General features: G+C 41.1%; 1 protein-coding gene across 17 annotated transcripts in view; it reads left to right on the top strand.

The window, feature by feature from the left end:
• Positions 1-20156, top strand: part of Rbms3 (RNA binding motif single stranded interacting protein 3) — a 1002574-nt gene that overhangs the window by 737146 nt on the left and 245272 nt on the right. The gene's annotated exons all lie outside the window — the stretch shown is intronic.

The raw sequence follows: 20156 nt of genomic DNA on the forward strand, positions 1-20156 counted from the left end.
AGGCGAGCTGGACTACATGGAAGCTTAATCAAAACCCAAAATATCAAGAGTAGCAATGTGTGTGTGTGTGTGCTTCTTCTGTTTGTTTGCTTTGCAAATTAATCATATAGCCACGCACTTTATTTTCGTCTCTCTCCATTTACCTTCATAATATCACCATTTTCCATCTACTAAAGCTTTCATTTCGAATCATTTTAATAACATTAAAACTCCTCATTTTATGGAAGCATATTAAATTAAAATTTCTCCTGTGTGAGATATTTAATCTTGGTTTTATGTCAAAAACTCAGATAGCAGCAGGCTGAGAAGTGCAGGAAATGCATTCATTTCTCTGGCCCATATATCCTGAAGATACTGGGTCTTCTATAGCTTAGCTCATAGTCCCTGTTCTGGCAGGCTCTAATTGTTTCTGTCCTGGAAAATTACATTTATGGATACTGTAGTAAGTCAAGAAGTTATAATCATTACATATTATGCATACAGATAGCCATGTAGGTGTTACATGTATATATTACACTTTTAAAATGTTAGCCATAGCATTTGATTTTAAGATAAACATTGTTGGAATAGCACAGGTTATATTGTTGATATAGTCTGGGCTTTTTTAAAGGCACGCATCCTGGAGTTTGAATCTTGACTTTGGCAGCTAATCTTGGGTCCATCCTTTATGTGGTAAAAATAGTGGTGACAGACTATCTACCTTGAATGCTTGGTTGAATATTTTTATTGGAAGCTAGATTATATATTCACATTGAAGGCTAGTGTTAGCTGTAATGCAGAGAGCATCAGGTGCCCAGCTAAAAGATTTCCACCACTGCTCGCGTTCATAAATCATTTTTCAAACTGTTCTTTTCCCAAGCAATTTTTAAAGTAAATTTTATTCATTTATACATAGAAACATTATAAATGGGTAAAAGGAACACACCTTTTCCCCCAGTTAACAGCATGCCCTAGTTAGTGCACCCAGCCTTCTTTTGTTTACTTTTGAGACAAGATCTTGCTCTGCAGCACATGCTGGCCGAGAAAATGCAATGGTACCCCTGCTTCAGACTCTAAATATGCATATTAGCACCCCCAGCCTTTTCTTCTGTGGCTGCTCAAAGGCAGAAGTGGCCTTTCTTAGCAAGGTCTCTAATTCTAGCATTCCTCCAGCTCTTTGAGAATCTTAGAGAGCAATCCTAAGGCTCTTGGCCATGGGGCTGCCAAGGGACAGGGCAGGAATTCCCAGAGCTGTTGCTCACTGCAAATGCTTTTTTAGCTTTTGCCTCAGCCACATGCTTTGTCTTCACTTCTATGTGCCTGTAAATCTTAAACCGTGGCTTGGTTTCTGCGGTGAGCATATTTTTTTGTCTTCTTCTCCTTCACCAGCCATGAGTATTGTTGAAATACAAATTATCAATTATTGGGTTTTAGAAAAATTATGGAAGGTAGAGAGATGGCTCAGGGCTTAACAGCACTTGCTGCTCTTAACAAGGTTCTGAGTTCGGGTCCCAGAACCCATCAGGCAGCTTACAACCAACCATCTGTGACCACAGCTCCAGCATAAGATCCCTGGGCCTTCTTCTGACCTCTGTGGATACACACACACATGCACCACGCACACACATGCACACACACGCACACAGATGCACACATACACACACACACACACACAAGCACGTACCACACACTTCTGTGACTGGTAGCTCAATTCTTCAGCACACACAGGAAGGCCATCGTTTCCTTATCATGACTGTGCACACTAGCTAAATGTGGATTGCCCCATCCCTGCATACAACAGTGGTGTAACCTTTAGATTTAGCACCCAGAGCAGATATCAGCATGGTGTGTAAGGGGACACATAAAAATTGATCTAGCCGGGTGGCAAATTGGTGGTAGTGAACTATTTGCAACTCTGTTACTCTGGGGCTTTTCGGGATTTTGCTGCAGGTATTTTTCTTGGGTAAAAATAAGAAATTTATAAGATCACTCTATGGAGGACCCAGCTACCATGATAAGTCAGGTTTGTGAGAGGAAGGGAATCCAGAGATGACCTTCTTAAGTGACAGCGGTCATCATACTCTTGTATGCTCGTGTTGACATTTGCTTCTTTGTCTTCTGCATAAGGGTACAAGGTTTGGAAGTTCTTCATTTCCCTTTTAATTTATAAAATGTAAAGTAAATATAATACAAAATAACAAATGTCATGCTCATATCCTGTTAATCTATGCTGAGTGATGAACATAATCTTCATTCATAAAATTTCCCACGTTTCATCAGATACATATGTGCATTCAAGTCTATAAATGGCTGTGCCATGCCCGTCTATGTGAAACACCCTTTGAAACTGCATTAGCCAGCAGGATCCCCCCGCAAAGCTGACTCTGATAGAACTTTGTGCTCCAAATATTTTGTATATTTGGGAAGTGATCTTAGAAAAGAGAAATAAAGGAGCCGGTGACATGAGGAGGATGGGGACAGAAGAGGTTAATGAAAAGAATGCTTGATTAGAGAGGGAACCTCTGATTGTCACCGGGGAAGCTCCAAGGAACCACTGTGCATGCCAGATGACAGAATGGGACAATCACTTTTCAACTGTCATACTGCTTTGTCGGGAGAATGACCCCTGCATGTTAACTCACTTGCAAATTTGGTTGTATGTACACAGCTGAGCAATCTTTTGTAGTGCCGAAAGAAAACAGCACATTGTGACCATCTGCAATGACCTGGTTGGGAATCGACCACCACAGTTGGAATCTGATGGACCAAAGGGCTCTGCTTAGATGTAGCAGGAGCACAGGAGCATAGCTTCCATCCATTGCCATCCCCATGCTATTTTCCAGCCAGCCCTTTAACAAAAATGTGTATCTTAGACACAGGTCCATGTTAGCGCACACATTCTTTCTTAGTGGCATCTTTCCTTTCTCAGTGTTAGAGTGGGTTAATGCTATGGTTCAAAGGTGGCATGCCTGCCCCCATGGGCTCCTGTGTTTGAGCACTCTTTCCCCATGTGGTGGAGCTATTTTGTAAGATTGTAGAATCTTTGGAAGGTGGAATCTTTGGAAGTCAATCTGCTTGCTGATGATCACGATGTGGCCTGCAGCCTCATCTTCCTGCTGCCATGCCTTTCCCCATGTAATGGGTCATGCCACTCTAAACTGGAAGGCAGAATTAGCTTCCCTCCTGTATGTCGCTTTATGTCAAGTATTTGAGCACAGCAACATAAATCTACAGCCTAAAAACTACAGTGCTCCAGAGAAAAAGACCGTGACACAGGCATGCTCACATCCTCACTCTGTTCTCACTGAAACTCAGCGAATAGTGTCAGAAACCTGGACTGGCATGGTGATACGCACACACAGACAGATAGACAGACAGACAGACAGATAGATGATACATAGATATATAGATGATGCATAGATAGATGGAAAGAAAGAAAGGAAGGAAGAAAAAAGAAAGAAAGATGATAGACTTTAAAACTAGTGTTCTAGCTCTGGGTTACATTGTGTTATAAAGTTTCATTTTGAAAATTGTTTGAGCTGTTCACTTGAGTTTCATAAAAACCAAAAACTCATTAAATGAATTTGGCTTGGAATTAGGACAGAATTTCTTACAGTTTCTCAAAGTCTGCTTGCTGTTTTGTGAATTTAATTTATGCAAAGCAACCTTCTCAGCATTGATGATGACAAAATGAAAATATTGATCAGCTCGGAATGCAATGTGACTCCCCAGCTTCCTGCAGCTTCTAATGTTTAACCAAGGCTTAGTAACTCTTTATGTATATTGAACAAGCACATATACCTCCCTAGTATGAAAATTGGTCTTATCCTAAATATATGATAAAAATATAAGCAAAACAAAGAATTGTTTTAAAATATTTTTATTATTACCAGTAAATGTTTGATTTGTGTACTTATATTTTATACTCATATACTGGGGTTGCATAAAGTATCTTGAGTCCACAGAGACTGGGAGACGGAGAATGTTTAAGAAGCCATGTTTTAAAAGATGAGGAAGCAAAAACTTGAGATTATGAGTTCACTAGTCCAGGACCACTGTACATGTGTGTTTATATTTTACTTATTTTGAAATTCCTTGCCACTGAAATTGTTCCAAAACACATTAAATGGGCATAAAATACACAAACCATAAATCTCATTAACAAAGTTTAGAAATATGCTCAGTCTATGTGTCTCATCTTATAAAAGATTAAGATGAAAAAAAATTATTTTGCTTTTCTCATCTAATCTTTTGTGTTCTTTCTGTCTCCTTTTTCACAGTGTTTTCTGAGCCATGAATGGGTTTAGGTTAATATAGATGATTCATTCCTAGCTGAGGTATTAATAACTCATGGTTAATTATTCTTGGCACTATGACCAGTTGTGAGTCTCTGTCTTAACTGCTATCCACTGCAAAACAGCTTCTGTGATCAGTGTTCAGAACAACACAAATCTGTGGATATAAATAATCAGATGTCACCCTGACAAGATGACCACTCAGCATGACAACTATTAGGAGACTACTAGGGCCTATGACCCAGCCATGGTTGACCAGGTTCAGAGTAACAGGCCTGAAATTCCTCCTGCAGAGCAGACCTCAGATCCAAGTAGAAAGTCGGGCTGGTTACCATCATAACTCTCATGCCCCTATTGCACTGATAGGCATATTGAGACTGCACATTTTTGTCTTCTTGTACCTGCACTGATTCCTGAAGACAAATTTTACCTCTGCTATTTTTAACAACGAATGGTAATCTTATATACCCTCTTGGACAGTGTCAATTCATTTGGCTCATTGATATGTTGTTAGTGAATGGTCTCCATTTAAGGGTTTCTGGGTATCTGTCCATCGATCCCCATATAAATTTGTTGCTTTTTAATTCTACAATAACAATGTTACAAAGAAGAAGAACTCTTCTCAGATGCCACCAGCCGCTGTCACCGCCTTGGTGTTCACAATTATGACTGTCTATGGTCTGCTCTCGGGGTCTCATGAGGAAGAAACCATAAAGAGAATGACTAAGTACAAAAGTGATCATTTGAAAGGAAATAAAAGCCATTATCCTGGCAAGTCACCTTCAAGTTAAAGTTCATAGGGTACTGCAGTGTAGGGATCAGAATGTCACACAGCAGAGAAACATAAAAAATATAGTTTATTTCCTTTTTAAAAAATAAAATAAAAGTGAACAAATAAAGAACATTACAGTTCCAAACTCAGTCCATGTGCCAGTACTTAGGAGCATGATTGTACTGCAAGAGACCCATTGGGTTTTGCTGAACCATATATGCTCTGATGTTAAATTCATGTTTTAATTCAAGTTTTAATTGAATTCTGTTGAATGAACCAGTTTTCTCTTATGTGACATGGAAGTGTATCTTCCTTAATAATTGCTCTAAAGCTATAAGTGGAAATGTTTATACTTCATGATTCATTTGCATATGCTAATGGGTTCTTTAATAAAAATAACCAAATATACTGGAATTTATATGTGCTATATATGATATATAACATATAGTTATAGTGCTATTATAAATATAACATTTAAAATATTTATATACATCTACAGAGAGAGAGAAACCCACACACAACACAATGTGGTTTTGTGTCTGTGTTTTTCTTTTACTTTCTCATAACGCTATCCATACTAGTGAGCCTCAACCTTGAATCACAGATAATGTCTTTTGCAGATAATTATTTGCTGTAGATTGTCCTATGCATGCAGAATGCCAGGGACAGCCCCTCTAAGTCCAGTTGTGGCAAATGAAAAGGTCTCCGGGTATCGCCAGATGTCCCGTGGGAGTCTATCCATCAGTCAGCTACAACACACTGCCTGACTATATGTGTGTATGCAGTGGCCTTGTTGTCTTAGATGAGACAATCCCACTGGTGACAATCAGACTGGATGCATCGGGAGGTGCAGGCCTTGCACTGCTGGGTGAATGTTATCATGGCAGCGGTAATTATATCTGCATTTAAAATACTTTTATGTGGCTCCTGGCTTGTGCACTAATTCTCCCTGATAACTGGATTCTAGTTTGAATCCGCATATTAATGCATTCTGTCCAGGAATCTAGACAGATGTGGCACCCACTCTCATTAGAGAAGCCCAAGACTATGCAAATGAGGTAACCAGTGGACACTATCGGGGTGTGTCAAATATGACACACATGTCCCACACGTGTCCCACACGGGGAAGCCGACACAGAATCCCACATTTTTGTGAGGGAGGGAGTGCAGTTTAAATACGAAGCACAAAACAGTCTGTTTCTAAGATGAAGCACTTGTGATGAATGCTTTAGTTTTGTGGACTTTTATTTTTTTTTTGTTTTGATTTTCCTGAATTTATTTTTTTTTAATTTATTTATTTATTTATTAAACATTTCTGTCTCTTCCCCACCGCCGCCTCCCCTTTCCCTCCCCTTCCCCCAACCAAGCCCCCCTCCCTCGTCAGCCCAAAGAGCAATCAGGGTTCTCTGCCCTGTGGGAAGTCCAAGGACCACCCACCTCCATCCAGGTCTAGTAAGGTGAGCATCCACGAAACTGCCTAGGCTCCCACAAAACCACTAGGTCCAGTAGAATCAAAAACCGTTGCCATTGTTCTTGAGGTCTCAGTAGTCCTCCTTGTCCGCTATGTTCAGCGAGACCAGTTTTGACCCAGGCTTTTTCAGACCCAGGCCAGCTGGCCTTGGTGAGTTCCCGATCCCCATTGTCTCAGTGTATGGGTGCACCCCTCCCAGTCCTAAGTTCCTTGCTTGTGCTCTCTCTCCTTCTGCTCCTGATTTGGACCTTGAGATTTCAGTCCGGTGCTCCAATGTGGTTCTCTGTCTCTGTCTCCTTTCATCGCCTGATGAAGTTTAATATTCAGGAGAAATATTCAGGATTTTCTTTGGGTTCTCCTTCTTATTTAGCTTCTCTAAGAACCCAACTTATAGGTTCAATGTCCTTTATTTATGGCTAGAAACCAAATATGAGTGAGAACATTCCATGTTCCTCTTTTTGGGTCTGGCTTACCTCACTCAGGATGGTGTTTTCTATTTCCATCCATTTGCCTGCAAACTTCAAGAAGTCCTTGTTTTTTACTGCTGAGTAGTACTCTAATATGTATATATTCCATACTTTCTTCATCCATTCTTCAATTGAAGGGCATCTAGGTTGTTTCCAGGTTCTGGCTATTACAAACAATGCTGCTATAAACATAGTAGAGCATATACTTTTGTTGTGTGATAAGGCCTCTCTTGGGTATATTCCCAAGAGTGGTATTGCTGGGTCCATGGGTAGGTTGATCCCAAATTTCCTGAGAAACCTCCACACTGCTTTCCAGAGTGGTTGCACAAGTTTGCATTCCCACCAGCAATGGATGAGTGTACCCCTTTCTCCACAACCTCTCCAGCAAAGGCTATCATTGGTGTTTTTGATTTTCGCCATTCTGACAGGTGTAAGATGGTATCTTAAAGTTGTCTTGATTTGCATTTCCCTGATCGCTAAGGAAGTTGAGCATGACCTTAGGTGTCTTTTGGCCATTTGAACTTCTTCTGTTGAGAGATCTCTGTTCAACTCAGTGCCCCATTTTATAATTGGGTTGATTAGCCTTTTACGGTCTAGTTTCTTGAGTTCTTTATATATTTTGGAGATCAGACCTTTGTCAGTTGTGGGGTTGGTGAAGATCTTCTCCCAGTCAGTGGGTTGCCTTTCTGTCTTAGCGACAGTGTCCTTTGCTTTACAGAAGCTTCTCAGTCTCAGGAGGTCCCATTTATTCAATGAGGCCCTTACTGTCTGTGCTGCTGGGGTTATACGTAGGAAGTGGTCTCCTGTGCCCACGTGTTGTAGAGTACTTCCCACTTTCTCTTCAATCAGGTTCAGTGTGTTTGGACTGATATTGAGGTCTTTCACCCACTTGGACTTGAGTTTTGTGCATGGTGATAGATATGGGTCTATTTTCATTCTTCTACAGATTGACATCCAGTTTTGCCAGCACAATTTGTTGAAGATGCTCTCTTTTTTCCATTGTATACTTTTAGCTCCTTTATCGAAAATCAGGTGTTCATATGTTTGTGGGTTAAAGTCAGGGTCTTCTATTCGATTCCATTGGTCGACTTCTCTGTTTTTATGCCAATACCAAGCTGTTTTCAATACTGTAGCTCTGTAATAGAGTTTGAAGTCAGGGATGGTAATGCCTCCAGACGTTCCTTTATTGTATAAGATTGTTTTGGCTATCCTGGGTTTTTTGTTTTTCCATATAAAGTTGATTATTGTCTTCTCCAGATCTGTGAAGAATTTTGATGGGATTTTGATGGGGATTGCATTGAATCTATAGATTGCTTTTGGTAGAATTGCCATTTTTACTATGTTGATCCTCCCAATCCAAGAGCAAGGGAGATCCTTCCATTTTCTGGTGTCCTCTTCTATTTCTTTCTTCAAAGACTTGAAGTTCTTGTCAAATAGATCTTTCACTTCCTTGGTCAGGGTTACCCCAAGATATTTTATGCTCTTTGTGGCTATCGTGAAAGGTGATGCTTCTGTGATTTCCCTCTCTGTTTCCTTATCCTTAGTGTATAGGAAGGCAACTGATTTTTTGGAGTTGATCTTGTATCCAGCCACGCTACTAAAGGTGTTTATCAGCTGTAGGAGTTCTTTGGTAGAATTTTTGGGGTCGCTTATGTATACTATCATGTCATCTGCAAATAACGAAAGCTTAACTTCTTCCTTTCCAATACGAATCCCCTTGATCCCCTTATGTTGTCTTATTGCTATTGCTAGAACTTCAAGCACTATATTGAAGAGGTATGGAGAGAGTGGACATCCTTGTCTTGTTCCTGATTTTAGTGGGATGGCTTTGAGTTTTTCTCCATTTAATTTAATGTTAGCTGTCGGTTTGCTGTAGATAGCTTTTATTATATTTAGGTATGACCCTTGTATCCCTATTCTCTCCAAGACCTTTATCATAAAGGGGTGTTGAATTTTGTCGAATGCTTTTTCCGCATCTAATGAAATGATCATATGGTTTTTTTCTTTCAGTCTATTTATATGGTGGATTACATTGATAGATTTGCGTATGTTGAACCAGCCCTGCATCTCTGGGATGAAGCCTACTTGATCATAATGGATAATTTTTCTGATGTGTTCTTGAATTCGGTTTGCCAGTATTTTATTGAGAATTTTTGCGTCGATATTCATGAGTGAGATAGGCCTGTAATTCTCTTTCTTGGTTGGGTCTTTGTGTGGTTTTGGTATCAGGGTAACTGTAGCTTCATAAAAGGAATTTGGCAATGACTTTTCTGTTTCTATATTGTGAAATACGTTAAGGAGTATAGGTATTAGCTCTTCTTGGAAGTTCTGGTAGAATTCTGCGTTGAACCCATCTGGTCCTGGGCTTTTTTTGGAAGGGAGATTTTTGATAACAGTTTCTAGTTCTTCGCGACTAACAGGTCTATTTAGATCATTCACCTGGTCTTGGTTTAGCTTTGGTATATGGTACTTATCTAAAAAAATGTCCATTTCTTTTGCATTTTCCAGTTTTGTGGCATACAGGCTTTTATAGTAAGATCTAATGATTCTCTGGATTTCCTCTGTGTCTGTGGTTATGTCCCCCCTTTCATTTCTGATTTTATTTATTTGCGTGTTCTCTCTCTGTTGTTTAGTTAGTTTGGATAGGGGTTTGTCGATCTTGTTGATTTTCTCCAAGAACCAACTTTTTGTTTCATTGATTCTTTGGACTGTTTTCTGTGTTTCTATTTTGTTGATTTCTGCCCTCAGTTTGATTATTTCCAGTCTTCTACTCCTTCTGGGCACCTCTGCTTCTTTTTTTTCTAAAGCTTTCAGGTGTGCCATTAAGTCCCCAATGTATGCTTTCTCTGTTTTCTTTAAGTGGGCACTTAGTGCTATGAACTTTCCTCTTAGCACTGCTTTCATCGTGTCCCATAGGTTTGAGTATGTTGTCTCTTTATTTTCATTAAATTCAAGGAAGACTTTAATTTCTTTCTTAATTTCTTCCTTGACCCAGGTGTGGTTCAGTAGTTGACTGTTCAGTTTCCATGAGTTTGTCGGCTTTCTGGGGGTAGCATAGTTGTTGCCATCTAACTTTAATCCGTGGTGATCTGATAAGACACAGGTGGACACTGATATTCTTTTGTATCTGTGGAGGTTTCCTTTGTTTCCGAGTATATGGTCAATTTTTGAGAAGGTTCCATGAGCTGCAGAGAAGAAGGTATATTCTTTCCTATTTGGGTGGAGTGTTCTGTAGATGTCTGTTAAGTCCATTTGCTTCATTACCTCCAATAATTCTCTTAATTCTCTATTAGGTTTCTGTCTGATTGACCTGTCCATTGGAGAGAGAGGTGTGTTGAAGTCTCCTACTATTAGTGTGTGTGGTTTTATGTCTGCCTTGAGTTTTAGAAATATTTCTTTTACATAAGTGGGTGCTTTTATATTAGGGGCATAGATATTCAGGATTGAGATGTCATCCTGATGAATTGTTCCTGTTATGAGTATAAAGTGTCCATCTCGATCTCTTCTGATTGATTTTAGTTTGAAGTCAGTTTTGTTGGAAATTAGTATGGCCACACCTGCTTTTTTGTTAGGACCATTTGCTTGAAAGACCTTTTCCCAACCTTTTACTCTGAGTAGATGCCTGTCTTTGTGGTTGAGATGTGTTTCTTGCAAACAGCAGAATGTTGGATCCTGTTTTCGTATCCAATCCCTTAGCCTGTGCCTTTTTATAGGTGAATTGAGACCATTAATATTAAGTGATATTAGTGACCAGTGGTTGTTTACTCCGGTTATTCTTACTGTTTTCGGTAGTAGAGTTTGTGTGTGTCCCTTCTTTGAGTTGTACTGGTGAAGGTTCGCTAGATTCCTGAGTTATTGTAGTCAGTGTTGGCAATGTTGGATTCCTTGGGTTGCGATTTTCCTTCTATTACTTTCTGTAGCGCTGGATTTGTGGCTACGTATTGTTTAAATTTGTTCTTATCCTGGAATGTCTTGTTTTCTCCATTGATAGTGAATACTAGCTTGGCTGGGTATAGAAGTTTGGGTTTGCATCCATGGTCTCTTAGTTTTTGAAGAACCTCTATCCAGGACCTTCTGGCTTTCATGGTTTCCATAGAGAAGTCAGGTGTAAGTCTGATCGGTTTACCTTTATAAGTTACTTGGCCTTTTTCCTTTGCAGCTCTTAATATTCTTTCTTTAACCTGTATATTTTGTGTTTTGATTATTATATGGCGAGGGGATGCTTTTCTTTGATCCAGTCTGTTTGGTGTTCTGTATGCTTCTTGGATATTCAAAGGAATATCTTTCTTTATGTTGGGAAAGTTTTCTTCCATAATTTTGTTAAATATATTTTCTGGGCCTTTGAGCTGTAATTCTTCCCCTTCTTCTATTCCTATTATTCTCAGGTTTGGTCTTTTTATTGTGTCCCATATTTCCTGAATGTTTTGTGATGAGAATTTGTTGGCTTTGCTGTTTTCTTTGATCAGTGCGTTTATTTTCTCTATGGTGTCTTCAGAATCTGAGATTCTTTCTTCTATTTCTTGTATTCTATTGATTATGCTTGTTTCTGTAGGCTCTGCTCGTTGACCTAGATTTTCCGTATCCAGCTGGTCCCCAGTTTGTGCTTTCTTCCTTGCTTCCATTTCAGTTTTCAATTCTTGAACTGTTTCCATTACCTGTTTGTTCGTTTTTTCTTGGTTTCCCAGGGTCTCATGTACGTATTTACTCAATTCTTCAAACTTTTTGTTATACTTCTCATCCATTTCTATAAAGGTGTTTTTTACATATTGTTTAAGGGACTCTATTGCTTTCATAAAGTCGATTTTTTCCACTTCTTCTGTGTTAGGGTGTTCAAGTCCTTCTGTTGTAAGATCATTGGGTTCTGGTGCTTTCATGTTGTTTTTCAGCTTATTGGGAGAATTTTTGCCTTGGCGCCTGCCCATCTCCTCCTATTGACGATCTCTAATTGGTCTTTTAAAACCAGATCAGGTTTCCCTGCTGGCCAGAGGCTCCTCTTGCAAAATTCCCTCGTTCTGTTTCCTGGCTCCTGCCAGGGGCCAAGATCCCTCTCACCCCTCAGACGGGTCTTCAGGAAAAGAACCAGGTTCCCTGTTTGCCCGGGACCTCGCCAACCAAAGGCCTACCTCTTTGATTTAATTGTCCTGGGGCGATCTGCTCTTGGTGTTGCCCTGGTCCCTGTCGCCTGCGTTGTCTGCCACTGTGTCAGTACCCGCCGGTCCCGGCCGCTGCGCCAGCTACGTCGCCCGCCGTGCGCGTCCGGTTCCGGCCGCCGCTGCCGTGCGCGTCCGGTTCCGGCCGCCCGCTGCCGTGCGCGTCCGGTTCCGGCCGCCCGCTGCCGTGCGCGTCCGGTTCCCTGGACTTTTATTATCAATGCTAATAGCTCATTTCTTTCATTTTGCAGCTGTTCCGTTATTTTTGAATAATTTCAAACATTCTACAAAACATTGCAAAAATAGCACAATGCTTTTCTCACAGATTTTCCACACAATTAAACGTCTCCCTACACTTGCTTCATTGATTTTTTTGTACAAATGTACACATATTGTTATGATACCAAGAAGTTGGAGAGTAAGCAGATACACGAAGCAGTTTTAGACAGGGCTATTTTTCTTATACGTGCCAATAACAAGGAAACTCACTCACACAGTCCCAATAAAATACGTGACTGCAAACACTGATATTAGTGCAAGAGAAACGTCTGCATCAAGATGGTCAGACTGCGTCTTATTTCACCCATTTCTCTCTATAAAAAATGCACAACAATTGGCAATGAGGGACTGGAGAGCCAACACAGAAGTTAGCAGCACCTGCTGCTCTTGCAGAACTCTGGAGATAGGTTCCCACGCACCTTGTATGCCTCACAACCACCTTTAGCTGGAGATGCCAGAGATCTGACACACTCTCCTGCCCTCCGCTCACATGCACATACACGTGTTCAGAGTCATACAAGGCTTACAATAAAAAGCAAAAATGTAACGTTGCATCTATAGGCCAGGCTGCACCCCAGGATCATTAATTGTATTTATACAGCTCTGTATCCATTCACAAATAACAGTTCCCCACTTTTTCCTCTGTATTTTTTTTTGCCTGAGACAGGGTTTCCCAGTAGCTATAGAACCTGTCTTGGAACTTGCTCTGTAGACCAGGCTGGCCTTGAACTCAGTGAAGTCCATCTGCCTCTCTGCCTCCCAAGTGCTGAGATTAAAGGTGCGCACCACCACTGCCTGGCTGGGTTTTTTTTTTTTTTTTTAAATATCAAGGTCGTTTGTCTTGTAGAGTACCCTTGATACTATGTCTGATGTTTAGTTCGGATTAAATTGTGGTTGATTTTGCTGGAAGGAGACCTCAGTGCAGCATGTTCTTTTCCATGTGTCCTGTCAGGGACATCCCATGCTGACACATCCCATTCTGGTTATCCTACTCCAAGCACTTGCTTATGGAGATGTCTCAAAAGCATCTGTATTGAAAAGTGACTAATTCCCCCTTAAAATTAATAATTCCATTTTAGGGCAGTACTGACAGTTCCACTCATTTTCTTGTTCTCCTCAAACTCCTTTCTTTAAAAAAGGTTTTAGATTGATTTATCTGATGTGTTTGTGTTTTATCTACATGCATTGTGTGTGGACCACGTGTGTACAGTACCTGTGGAGGCCAGAAGGCATTGTATCCCTTTGCACTACAAGTACACTTAGCTGCTGAGCTATCTTTCCAGCCTTGATTTTCCTTTTTAAAATCCCTCTTTGTTTCTCTTCCTGCCTCTGTCTCTGTCTCTCTCATGTGTGTGTTACTTACATGGATGTGTACACAGGCGCATGCCTATGTGCAGTAGAAGGTCAGAGAAAAATACTGGGCGTCCTCCTCTTTCACTCTTCCGTCTGTTCCCCTGAGACAGGGTCTCATGTGTTTGAGGCTGACCTACAGCTCACTCTCTAGCCAAGGATGACCTCCAGATCCTCTTGCCTCTGACTCTCGAGTGCTAGAATGACAGGAGTACACCACCTTGCCTTCCTTGCTATCCCCAAGCATTCTCCTGCTGTTGTCACTCAAATCCTTTGACAGCCATGGATGCCAAACAGTGACGCTGTAACTCCAACGTTCTGTCTGCTTCTATGATCTTCCTTGCAGAAGGGGCGGCTTCTCTTCTCCCACTTTTATTCCATAATTCGCTTCCGAAAGTAGGAACTCAGAGATCCTCATTTCATTCTATGGGTTAAAAGAAAGGCGTCACAACGTCAAGATAATTGATGTTCTGCTTCCCTGAGCGCGACTGCAGGGACACAAAGGTGGTGGCCAATAGGAAGTAATGGCCTTGCTTGTTCTCCGGGTGGCTCATCAGCTTCTTCAGCCACATTCAGGAGTCGCTTTCTCCTGTAGATGCTCTCACGCACAAACTGGGTACAATTTCTGCCTCAGCGAGGCACTGAAGTGAAGGAAGAAAGCAATAGTCCCTTTCTCTGGAATCTAGGAGTGTTCCATCCGTTTTCAGGGTGATAAGCACACCCATGGCTCAGATGCGGGATGGGGACAGAAATCTGAATAAGTCCCAGTATTTAATGTACTTCAGGTCCCAGCTGGATGAATGGAACAAGCTTAGGAATTCAGTATTTTCTGAATAATGGCATTTATTTTATACTCTAAGTACTCCCTGGGAAGTCTGAATAACATCACAGATTCTGTGGTGTAATAGCTTCGTGGGCTAATTGACTCGAATGCCGATTTTGCTCCTTAAAAAAAAAGTCACACAGTTTTGATTAATGAGTCCAGTAATAAATCATTAATCTTTTCATCTCAGAAATGATAGGAGCAGTGTTATGTTTTGTACCCAGTAATATACTTCTAGATTTTTTTTTGTGCCAATACAGTGGCCACAATTTAAAGATCTCATCACGAATTTAATGAACCCAACTCCGCATAATTTAGTATAACGTCTAGCAACTTTGCAGTGGGAGAATGTCATGGGTCGAATCCTAAGTAGTCGTAATTGTTCTGTTATGAACATGGCTTATATTCAGTTTGTAGTGGTCTGTTTGTAATGTCCTAAGCTTTCTGAGTAATTATAATTACAGGAATATTAATGAGTTACTGGAGTTCCCCTGTGTCCCTGGCTCTCTGCTAAATTTTCAGTACACCATGCATTGAATTTCACATTAGCCTGCAGAAGTTATAAACATGGCTTCCATTTGTATGGTTCAAGAATTTTTCTGAGAACTGGTAATAATGGGCTAACAGCATAGAACCAGCCAGCGCCAGTGACCATGCCACTGTGTGTTCACTTGCCATGCTCCCCATTTTTGGGAGGTGATATATGGGCAGATCAGTTTGGGGGAGTCGGGGCCACATGCAGTTATGTAGACGGCTTGAACTGGCATGCAGCTGTCTCAAGCCTTTACATCTTGAGAGGATTTATATTTCAAGGATCAAGTTCCATGCTCATGGTGGAGCCAAGACATCATTTACCCATGGTTTAATTGCCAAGGAAAATAGAATTCCAGATTATGAACTCTAAAAGTCCGAGGGCAAATGTCTACATTCCTGGTTTGCTGTTGTATTAGCCGGTATAAAATAGCACCTTATTATAAAAATTCGGTCATAAACTGCCCACTTAACTGAGATGTCTATGGAAGGCATGGATCTTCATCAGTTGGGTTTGTCTTTGGGGTATAGCTCAGAAGCCAGCATGTGCTGAAAGATGAGAGAATTACTGAGCGATGGCCAATAACACATATGTCAAGAAAAAGTAGATGGTCTGTTTGGTGAAGAGCCTCAAAACCAATAGTTAAAGCAGCACAGGTCTTTGTATCTATTAGTGTGGGGACTGCAAGTGTCTCCAGTTGTCTCTAGTGTCTTATTCTTTGGGACCATAGGATTCCTTAAAAACTCAGAGCTGGGAAGACACATGCGCTGTGTGCCTGTCTTCACAGTGACCCCAGGCGCTGCTGGTAAAACCATCTGTTCCACCACTAAGCCACGTTAAGAGTTGGACTTACCTTGCTTCCACTAGTACATTTTAAAGAAATTAATAATAATACAAGTGCCAGATACAAAGCAGCAATGATGATGGAAAACATTATTTCAGATGTACAAGGAGTTCACCTCATTTGAACCCCAGCAACCCTTGCTTACAGCTTCCCTTTGCTGTTCTCAACCAAGATCCTCATGTTAGTTAGAGACAGAGAGGCAAGATAGGAAGGAACCTAGGTTCCTCAATGTTCAGTGCCTGTTAGTAAAAACAGTTTCATTGTGAGAGCTACACCCCCTGCACACACGCTCACTCGTTCCCACGTTCACACACACACACACACACACACACACACACTTCACTTCACAGAACATTTTCTTCAGGTTTGTGTTCAAGGTCAAAGGCTGCTAAATCTCTGCAACCTATTCAGGTTCTCCTGGGAGACACAAGGATTGCACCAGCCTGGAGTCTAATGTCCTCCGCCTAGACTGACAGAATTTTCATGGTTGCTGAATTAGCTTTTAAGTGGCAGCCTAGAGCTGACTCTTCTCTCCAGTGTGTGGCATGCACACGGCCCCACAGGGTCAGCTCCTGTGACATCGGCAGGGCTAGTTTACCAGTGTAAGCAGGTTCAAGCAAAGCAGCAAGACAGCAGCACTGTGTACTGAGCTCCAGTTCCCCACTCTCCCTCCATATGTCGAAGGTAGCTTTTGTTGCTATAATCCTCTTGAAGTTGAGGTTAGAAAAAAGTTAGTTTTATTTTCCTCAGTATTGGGAAACCGCCACAGTTCTATCTAGTCTTTCTAATAAGGCTTAACCTCGGTTCTCCTTTGCTCACTCACTTCCCAGCATCATGAAGATATTTATTCTTAAGAAGGTGAAGTATCTTGCTAAGTAGCTTATGCCTCAAGAGAAACTCTGTAGGTAGTCAGCCAGCAATACACTGCCCATTCTAATCTCTTAAAAGGGTGTGCCTCAGCCATTCAACACAGTGTGTCTATGGCATCTGTCTTGGATTGGTTGGATTCCCTCTGGCTGGACTGCTCAATGGCTGTGTGAGACTGGGCAATTGCAGAGCTCCTGATAACCCGAACTTTCTCACATGTAAAATGGAGCTATGAATGGAGTTTATCTCAAGGGTTTTTTGAAGCCATAAAGATATAATGAATTTAAATGACTTTATAGTTCTTGGCACATTGCTAGATAATCTTCCTGAAACGATTATAATACTAAACACAAATAATTTATGTAAAATGATGTTAGCATTAATCCCACGTGGCAATGAACATTCACAGTGCCTTTCTTGTGAAATAATTGGGATGAAATTATACGAGAAAGTTATTCATTCATGCTTAGTTGTTTATTTATCGTATTGATGTATAGTCATTGCACCTGGTACTGGGTTACATAAGGACATTTTTGCACTTATATATAATATACTTGAGAATATCCCTCTACCCCATACTCATTGTATAACAGAAACTCCAATTTCCTGAATTGTCTTGTATTTTTTTCAAGTGGTGTGTGTGTGTGTGTGTGTGTGTGTGTGTGTGTGTAACCTTGGCAAAGCGCTGTTGCGGAGGTCAGAGAACATCACTAAGGCGTCTGTTCTCTCCTTTGACTGTGTGTGCCCCGGGGATTGAACTTGGGTCATTGGGATGAACAGCAGACATCGTGATCTGCTGAGCTGTCTCACTGACTCTCTGCTTTCAGCTTCGGTGGAACCAGCTTGTGCATCCCCTGTATGAATGAGTTTGTGTGGCTGGCTTGTTTCACTTGACACAGTAATCTCCAAGTTGTCTCAAATGAAGAGCTTCCATTCTTGGCCTGACTATTAGACCATGGTGGGTAAACAAATTTGCTTTAATCATTCTCAGTTGCCAAACATTTTCTGTGGGTTCCCAGTCATGGCTATTTTGAATAGTGCTGTGGTGAGGATGGGGTACGGGTGTCTCTTCTGTCTGCTGAGCTCAGTTGCTTCACTGTATGTACTGAAAGGACAACAGTTGATGAAAACAGCCTTGAGGGCAGGCCACTGTGCTAACCTAGACTTGGGCATGCCTTACACTGTTCCGTAAGGTCCCAAAAAACAGACCGTTTTCCTGGTAGGTGTTTTCCTGCCCAGTGATTGAGAGGCCTGATTTATATTAGCTCTTGAGAGCTGGTGAAGTAGGATGTCTTTGTTGCTTACCAGAAAGCCTCTGGCTATATCATCATCTTACGACCTTCTGGGAAGTTCAGAATGTTCTATCTCCATCCGAGACATGACTCAGACCTCATTCTCTTAACTGCTGATTACAAGCCCGAAGCTTCTGTCCCCAGCATTACGAGGTCCTGATAATGAAAGAATGGTCCATCCGCAGTGGCCTCAGAGCCTGGTAGCACCCAACTACCACCCTATCAGTCTGACCTAGATATGGGATGTGCTCCCTCTCTCCATGAACACCCCTTTGCTTATTTAAATGCTGCTGTATTCTGACGCCGTACTAACTACGAAGAAAGCAATCTGAAACAAATCAATCGCATTTTTGGTCATTTATATACATGAAAACCTTGAGGGAAAGAAAAATGGGGACTCATTTCAGGGGGAAATGTATTCTTGGGCAAAATGACACATTTCTATTCACATTAACAACAGAGAAACTACTCTAAATTCTTTATGAACAAGGTTAATAAAATAAGGGATGAGTCAAGAGAGCCCTGTTCAGGTGAAGAGATGCCCAGACAGCCCAGGATGGGGGAGTTGCTGATGGTGACAGAGCCAATCAAACAGATGGCGGGCATATGTTTTTACAAACTGAAATCCCACAGTGTTCATTCAGCAAGTGTGGGGACAGGAGAAGGGATGCTGGCCAAGTTGGGGACTCTATAACTCAAGCAAGAATGAGTGGAGCTATCCAGTTGTACTAACTGTTGTATTGCTGACCTTCTCTAGAGCCATAATGTGCCTTTTTCTCGTCATCAAATCTTAAAAAGTAAACTCAATATTATAAATTGATAATGTCATTGGACCAAGTGTAAAAGGACAAAACCTTATCTGCTGCATGTCTAGCCTACTTCAAATCCATCGAGTGACCTTGGGACAATTAACACCAGTCTCTTAATCTTCATTTTCTGTGTGTTAAATGACAAATTCAGATGAATTCGTTGTCTCTTGTGTTCCTTCTGAAGCTACCTCTTCTTAAGGAGTTAAGCCAATGGCTGAGGAGGTGGTTCATTTGGAAGACTGCTTACTAAGCACGCTTGAGGTCTTTGGTTCAAACCCCAGCACTGCCTAGGATGAAGATGCAGACATCTGCCTGATCCTGGTACCCAGGTGCTGAAGATCATCCTCAGTGACACAGTGAGCTCCAGAGTAGCCAGGGACGCGTTAGACCCTGTCTCAAAGTAGAGACGCCAGTAAACTGATTAAATAATTGAAGAAAAAAATTTATGTTCTTTTAGATTGCAACTGTCACAGGTGAAATTCTAAACAGTTTAAAGTACTCATTTGCTTTATGACACCAATCAACCTTCCCTCAGATGACTACCCATTTAAGATAAGTCTGCTGTGTAAATAACATTATAAGTAGAAATACAGGGTATATAGTCTTTTAAAGTTCATTCCACAAAGAGCTGGAATTCTATTGTCAGCCAATATATTCAAGACTAACACTGCATTTCAAGGGATGGAATTATTTAATGAATATCACTGCCCAAAGCTGTATTCTCTCTATGAATACAAATTAAGGAATGACCCCATCAAATGGTATATTGTCTCTGTGAATACCAACTAAGGAACTGGCCTTGTTGTTTGAATTTAGATTCGGAAAACAGCTTACTAAGCAATCCCTTGTGGACTATGTTCTGGGTGTTCATAGTACATTTCTGAGTTGCTGCAGCATGCTCAATGCTTACGGAGTCTGGACATGGATCTGAGTTGGGATTAACTAGCCTACAGAAAATGACAAAAATCACAGCACCTACATCTGGGACAATGATGTAGTTGTCTTCGATTATTCAACTTCTCCCAGGGCGAAGGAGCACAGGGTACTGAGTCATGAGCCTGCCATGGGCTGTGGCCCAGCCACTTGTAAGGTCTGGCTGAGTACAGAGACTCTTAAGTGGTTGAATATGTATTTCTCAATGTGTGTCTTATAGAAAACTATGTTGTTCCTAGTGAGAGGGATATAGCTCTGTTGCTGAGTGCTTGCCATGCATGAGTGATGGTGAT

Source organism: Alexandromys fortis, unplaced genomic scaffold (assembly GCF_014885135.2).
Source record: "Alexandromys fortis isolate MF-2015 unplaced genomic scaffold, M_Fortis_MF-2015_v1.1 scaffold_44, whole genome shotgun sequence".
NCBI classification, from domain to species: domain Eukaryota; kingdom Metazoa; phylum Chordata; class Mammalia; order Rodentia; family Cricetidae; genus Alexandromys; species Alexandromys fortis.